General features: G+C 36.4%; 1 pseudogene across 1 annotated transcript; it reads left to right on the top strand.

Moving 5' to 3' along the window:
- The first annotated feature begins 807 nt into the window (after positions 1-807).
- LOC143560547 (large ribosomal subunit protein uL18-like) lies at positions 808-3,017 on the top strand (annotated as a pseudogene). Its single transcript, XR_013140141.1, has 8 exons — positions 808-888; positions 977-1,068; positions 1,156-1,282; positions 1,352-1,431; positions 1,521-1,637; positions 2,243-2,377; positions 2,473-2,641; positions 2,850-3,017. The product of XR_013140141.1 is annotated as a large ribosomal subunit protein uL18-like (transcript).
- Positions 3,018-7,692: the final 4,675 nt, after the last annotated feature.

Raw genomic sequence — 7,692 nt, 5'->3', positions numbered from 1 at the left:
TGACAATAATAAAGCTTCCTGAATATCTTAAAATAAAACCCTAGGATTAAATCATAGCCGTCCATCTTATCTGTAGGGTTTTGACTTTTGAATAATAATAATAATAATAATACTCAAATGCTTCCAAAATCCCTGTTTCTTTCCCTGCCTCTGCTTTATTCTTCTGTATCCAGGCAGGATCAGCCATGGTAATCATCTCCATCCTTTATTTGTTGCAATTCTCAATGTCATGTTTTTCATCAAATGCACACGCATTGAACGAATATGACGTTGTGATGTATTTGAATTGACGTGCATATATTGTTGTTATCTTAATTGTGTTTATCAACAATCTTCTCATGTCAAACCAGTTGTTTTATGTTTGATAATTATTACACATAATTGCATTAATAATATAATTTTTTGTTGCAATACATTTTCTGTAATTTGAAAAGCAGGTGTATGAGATTACATTTTTGTTGCATTATGCAGTTGAGCAATTTTTTTAGATTTTTTCTGATGATTCATTTTTTATTTGACTTCATGGAAGTGGTTGATGGTGAATTTAGAAAAATTTTAGATTCTGCATCTGTACACTTTTCAGTATTTGACCAGACATTTATCTTATTAGTTGAATCATACTTCATGTTCTAACTAAATTGAAATCTGCTTTACTGTGCATAGTTCATACATCCGTCATTCGTTTTCCTAGTTGTATAATACGTTAAGAGTGCATAAAAGTATGGCTTGCTTGATTTTGCTTAAAAGTTATGATTATCTTTAATTTTTATGGACTTGGATGCTAATTTTATCTTTCTATAATTGCTCAAATTTTGAAGCCTTTTGTCAAAGCCCAGAAGTCAAGGTCCTACTTCAAACGGTATAAAGTCAAGTTCAAAAGAAGAAGATGTACTTTGTTATATCTTTCTTGTTTCATAATTCATGCCTTTCAATTTGGTAGCATATGTAACCCTTTTTTGTTTTCACTTGTTGCCAGAGGGCAAGACTGATTATCGTGCAAGAATCCGCATGATTAACCAAGACAAAAACAAGTATAACACACCAAAGTACCGTTTTGTTGTGCGATTTGTATCCTTCCCATGTATTCCCATTTCCTTTTAGTTAATTACTTGTTATGCTTTTTAGAAAATGGTTGTTCCTTAATGATGACATTAGACCAACAAGGATATAATTGCACAAATTGTGTCTGCAAGTATTGCTGGAGATATGGTTCTTGCATCTGCATATGCACACGAACTACCTCATTATGGCCTTAAATTCGGGCTCACAAATTATTCTGCAGGTATTTTTATATTCACAAATCTCATTTGTTCTTTATTAAAGATCAGTTTTCAACTATTTTTAAATGCAGCCTACTGTACTGGACTTTTGTTGGCCCGTCGTGTGTTGAAGATGCTTGAAATGGACGCGGAGTACCAGGGAAATGTTGAGGTATGTTAATATGTTACTTGTTTTTGAAATTCTTAAATATTATTTCTAATCATTGTGATTAATGTTAATTAAGAGATTAAATTATGTAGGCGACTGGTGAAGATTACTCGGTTGAACCTGCTGAGAGTCGAAGGCCGTTTAGGGCTCTTTTGGATGTTGGTCTTCTTAGAACAACAACCGGTAACCGTGTGTTTGGTGCTCTCAAGGTATTGTTGTTTTTATCTTCACTTCAGTACATTGATATGTAGCCATGTAAATGAACAGAACGTTTAATGAACTGTTTTACGAGGAGTTTTAAGTTTGTTCATTTTAGCAAATGAATGAATGTGAACAAAATCATTTAGTTAAAGAGTGAACATGAACACGTGCTTTGTCCGACTGTAAGTCTATTAATGTTCGTGAGCGTTCGTTTATCAAATTCGTTTATGTTTGTTTATTTGCATTCATTTATGCTTGTTATTTTACGTTTGTTTGAGTTCTTTCGTATATGTTTGTTAATATATTTGTTTGTTTAAGTCATTTGAAGTTTTAAGACTTGTACTTTTAATTGGTTTTAGATAAGTTATATTCGTTTTTTACGTTCGTGGACAGTTCGTTTATACTATTAGCGAACATGTTCATTTTTTTAACGAACAATCACAAACAAGAAAAGTTACCTTGTCATTTAGTTTGTGTTGGATTGTTTGTTCGGTTAGAGTTAAACGACCAAACACGAACATACTTTGTTTGTGTTTGTTTACAAGTTTAGATATTACCTTTTTTTTGACCATTTGTCAGATCTAAACATTTTCAAATCTAATATTTGGTTCAGGGTGCATTGGATGGTGGAATCGACATCCCGCATAGTGAAAAGCGGTTTGCTGGATTTAACAAAGACGGGAAGCAACTTGATGCTGAGGTTCACCGTAAGTACATTTATGGTGGACATGTTGCTTCCTACATGACGGTGAGTACACTGTTTAGCCTTTGACTATAGTTGACTTTGATGAGGTGAATAAGTGATTTATTAATTATTTTTTGGGTTGACTTTGACATGCTTAGTCTTTAATGGAAGACGAGCCTGAAAAATATCAGACTCACTTTTCTCAGTACATCAAAGCTGAAGTTGAACCGATAGCATTGAAGAGCTTTATAAAAAGGCGCATGCAGCTATTCGTGCAGACCCCACATCAAAGAAGGTTGAGAAGCAGCCTCCTAAGGAGCACAAGAGGTAACTGACCCTAGTTAAATTATGTAACCCTTTATCTAAACGGGTTAAATGAGCATGCAGCTATTCGTGCAGACCCCACACCAAAGAAGGTTGAGAAGCAGCCTCCTAAGGAGCACAAGAGGTAACTGACCCTAGTTAAATTATGTAACCCTTTATCTAAACGGGTTAAATGGGCTGGTAATTGATGAATTGTTTGGATTGGTTTTAGGTATAACCTGAAGAAGTTGACATATGATGAGAGGAAGCAGAAGCTTATTGAGAGGTTGAATGCTTTAAACGCGGCTGCTGGTAGGGACAATGATGACGATGATGATGAGGAAGATGATGAATGAGAATGACGATGTGTTTGATGTTGAATTGTCTAGGACGAAGACACTTGTTGTGACTTCAGTTTTGTATACGCTGTTTTTAAGATTAAAAGATGAGACATTAGGAGTGACATCTGGAATGTTTTTGTTCAAAATCTATGCTTGGTCCGATCTTGTCATTTTAACTTTTGCTGTATCACGACTATTCACAAACAAGTATGTTAATTTTTTAAAATGGTTAAAACAATTTTCTATATCATAGTCATAAGAGAGTATCATGTTTATGGTCAAGGTAGACTTCCTTCGATACATTTGTAGATGCTTGCTGTATGTGAGCTTCGGTTATATCCCTCTTTCACTTGCGTTGCAGTAAAAATGCCTGTGCTGTGGTACTTAATTGACAAATTTATGCGACTTTGACTTGTACATATATCGTTAGACATTCATTTTAGTTGTGTATCCATATAGATGATGACAACTCAATGCTTTGCGATATTTAACATATGTAAGTGATTATATGCACTGTATTATAAAAAATTTATTGACAACTTTGCCATTTAAACTTTAAAGCCATATAGATAAAACACATTATATACAGAGTTTAATTAGGAGAGTTGTATCGTCTCGCCATTGCAAGAAACTTGTTACTAGTTACATGATATATGTGGCTTTATGCTGGACCTCGTTTTGTCTACTTTCTCAACTTAGCAAAAGACAATTCCTATATGTGTCCAATCCAACCAACTTACATATAATAGATTGTATGTTCCTTCTTAGTATTATTATGAACATAATGGTGTTCAATATTCTCTTCTTTTCGTAACTTATTTCGTCAATTTACTTAGATTTAGTGACGAATCTTAACATATGACACAGCATACTTGAGTCGTAATCTGTGAGTCCCCATACAAGGAAGAACATAGTTGAAACACATGAAATAATCAATCTACTATAAACTAGTTATAGATTAACAGGACTATAGTAGAAGTTAAAAAAGTAATTTCCTTTTATAAACAATCATGGATCAGCTGCACAAGGTGAACTGGTGAAGGGATGAATATAATAGGGTCAAAAAAGTAATTTCCTTTTATAATATTATGCTCACACAAAACACTTCCATGTTCATGTCTACAAATTATGTAAGTTTGTTTGAAGCACATGAATCAAATCAATGAATAAACCCTGGGAAGGGTAAAATTTCACACAGGACACATTACTCACAAAACGAATGAAAATTCGACTACATTTCCACTTCCAAAACGCCTGCAGATTCATATTTGTAGATTCACCTACACCCGAGGTAGCGAAAAGAGGTAAGAAATTAGTTAAACGGGTCAAAAAAGTCACGCGATTGTATTTTCAATGCATCAATCAAACTCTTGAATCATTTCTATAACAAAAATGACCATAAAAAAAAAAAAACAAAAATGTGCAACAAAACAGTGTCCATTTCTGGCAGAAGAGATTAACACTTGTGCATAACCTTTCACCATTTCTTGATCTCTCAATATCCCCCCTTCCTTTAGAAAGTGTTTTTACTGATTGAAAACAGAGATACCAATAAGACAGGAGATCTGAAGCAGCCCAATAACAGCAACAAGCGCGTATGAAGCAATCCAAACAGCAACCGCGTACAGTGAGGTCATGGTACCAGGATAAGCCATAGATATCAGGAAAGCATAGCAGTAGTAAACCTGAAACATCAAAAAGCCCATTTCCAAAACTTCAAAACCCTTATCAACAGTACCATATACAACACAATATTGATCATTATTTTCAAGTTCAAATATTCAAAAATCCAAAATTATCGTATTATAATATTAAAGCAAGAAGAAGAAGCATGTAATATTTTTAATATAAAGAAAGAAGAAGAAGGAATGAATCAGAGTTACCTTAGAATAAATTAGATCGTGATTGATGACAGTGGTTTTATTATTGCTGGATTAATTCAAGAGTAAAATTAAAATTGGTTGCTTCCTTTCCCTTTGTCATCTTATCTTAATTAATAGTGGGGCGCCTCTCACCAAATCATGGAACTTTAATGACAATATTTATTATGGTCCTTCATCTTTATTATTATTTCCCTTTCATTATTATAATAATTACATTTTTTATTTATTTCAAAAATAACGCGTTTCTTTTGGATGGACACCCCAGAAACTTCGCTTTCTTTTTCCTTTTGTTATTCTCAATTTTAAACGTTTATCTAGTGTCTTTTTATTAAAACGATGATGGGTATTTTTTTTATTTATAGTTTAACTAATTTTTATCCCGTGTGTTATATAGGCTATTTTTAGTTTTTTTTTTAAATTATTACTTATGTTTATTTTTCATATATGATGTGTTTATGTATTTAACTTATAGGTTACATGAACTTATAAAAAATGTTATATTTATTAGCTTTAGTAAAAGTATAGTTTGTTTTGTTTTTTGTTTATATCTCAAATGTGTCTCATTGGTCTAGTAGTTAATGCGACCCTACACTTTGTTATTTAAGATGCGAATTTTCGTCTTAATATACATGAATGCATAAAGAAATTTATATGTGAAGAAACACAGATCTACTCTCCTTAATGGGTCCTAGTCCGATGAATCCACAAGGTAAGATACGGATTACAACTAATACGATACAAGTCTAATTTCCCGAAGTCCAGTTACGTAAGCCTGCAAAACCAACACCGTGAGCTCGTTACGGGAAGGACAAGAGGGGGGGGGGGTCTTCCCGTAACCACCATCCGGCGTGAGAATAAGTACAGTTCTGAAGAAGATAAAGTACTTAAGTATAAAGAGAGAGTAAAGTGCAAGTGAATGAATACCTTATGAAGATTAAGAGGGTATTTATAGCCGAAGGATGTGGGAAGGTGATTGGGCCAGCTGTCCTTTCCAGAAGATGCTCTCGCAACCACCTGGGCACGTGTCCTCAAATAATAGGTTCAGTTATACGTCACATGTGCATGAATAGAACCTGGACACGCACCCTGATTAGATTGGATGATAAATAACCTTGGCAATGTGCACGGTTATAACGGCCCTGCCAGGTGTCCTTCATTCATTGGTCGAGAGATCGCGTATTGCTAAAAAAAGTATCTTGGTAAATCTTCTAGAAAGTAATTAGTTAACTACAGCTGTCCTGAGGCATTACCTCCTGATCATCCAAGCAGACGAATACTTTGTCTTGCGGATGACTTCTGAGGGTGCCAGGATGCTTCCGCATAGGTCGTATGGGTGTTTCTTTCTTAAACGGGTATGCGTGTGACTCGTATGTTCTGCGGGTGTCTTATGAGGGTGAATCCTCTAACCCGCGGGAGGTTCTTAAGGGTATTTGGGTCTTTTTGGTACCATACCTCTATAAGTCCCCCCAGTCCAGTGTTTCTTCCGCATTAAGCTTTTTTGTGCGGGTGAAATTTTGGACTTAAGGATGTTTTTGGGAATTTTTCTGAAATTTGCAAGTTGTGGTAAAGATATTTCGTAATGGATAACCATACCAATAGTATGATGTGACAGCTTGCATGCACGTGTGTCAGGAAATATGACGTTTATGCCGGTTGTCACTGTACCCGACTGTTCACCTTTTTGCTTTTTCAAATTTCCCGCGTGACATGGCATCTGCCGATTGGATCCTAATTTTCTCTCTCCACTGTTCATATCCTATCGCATTAATTGTGATGGGTATAAATAGTGGAGGTTACCTTTTTTGAGAAGTTTTATCGCCTTTGATTTCCAAATATCGTCTTTCATTTTCTTCTTTAAGCTCCGATTAACCGTTCAACTTTTTCTCACGATTGCTCGTTGTTCTGTATTTCTTGCTGAAGTGATGGCTAATCGGTCCTTGCCTCCAAATATTGACGAAGTGGAGGTCAATTGGGACCTATCTGAGTACGAGAATCTGATCCGTACCTACGGTATTCCACCAGAATGGGGACCGGAGTTTCCCTCTGCCGGTTCCATCGCCAGTTTGCCTCCACTTGGCAAGATGGCAGTATACGCTGACTATTTTACTTATGGGAATTTCAGATTTCCCATAACTAAGTTTTTTATGAAGGTGTTGAGTGGCTATGGTATTCATTTATCCCAGTTGCATCCTCGTGCCGTCATGCAAATTCGTCACTACGAACTTGTGTGCATAGCACACGAGATGTTGCCTCGATTTGACCGCTTTCTTGTATTTTATCGGATGCTCAACCGAGGTGGTTGGTTCACCTGTCATCCGATAGCTGACCGGATTATTGGTCATGAGGTCGAGAAGGGTTCTAAGGACTGGCGCAGCAAGTTTTTCTGGACATCCGAGGATGTGGTGCCGGATGTCATGGTCCGACGTCCAGCCAACGAGGCGCTCCCGGAAATTGTTGTGGTTCCTCATGAGGGTCGGGAATGGTTTCGCGTTTTAGTTTCGGAACCAACCCCAATGCGAGCATTGCCTGAGGAGGCCCTCGTATGGACGAGTATGAGCCGTTTGTGGCCATCTCCATTCTTGGAGCCTATTTTCGTCGGCTTAGATGACCGTAAGTTGTCTACTCTCTTTCTTTGTACTCTAAAACCTCTTATAACTAATTTTTTACGTTTTCTCTTTCAGGTCCTGGATCTATGCTAAACGCACTTTTTGAGGACAAGGGTTGTACAAGGAAGAGTATCCGTGATGCGAAGGATAAACCCATTCTTGAAAAGACTGAGGGGCACTTCCTCTTTCCTGTGAAGGTGCCTGCCGAGCCTGTAGTTTCGGACGCCACCTTTCAGTCAGGTGCG

Source organism: Bidens hawaiensis, unplaced genomic scaffold (assembly GCF_021521415.1).
Source record: "Bidens hawaiensis isolate Kalapana, Puna unplaced genomic scaffold, B.hawaiensis_p1.1 tig00020379_1, whole genome shotgun sequence".
NCBI classification, from domain to species: Eukaryota; Viridiplantae; Streptophyta; class Magnoliopsida; order Asterales; family Asteraceae; genus Bidens; species Bidens hawaiensis.
Note: the sequence above shows the minus strand (reverse complement) of the source record. Positions and strands in the feature narration are given on the sequence as shown.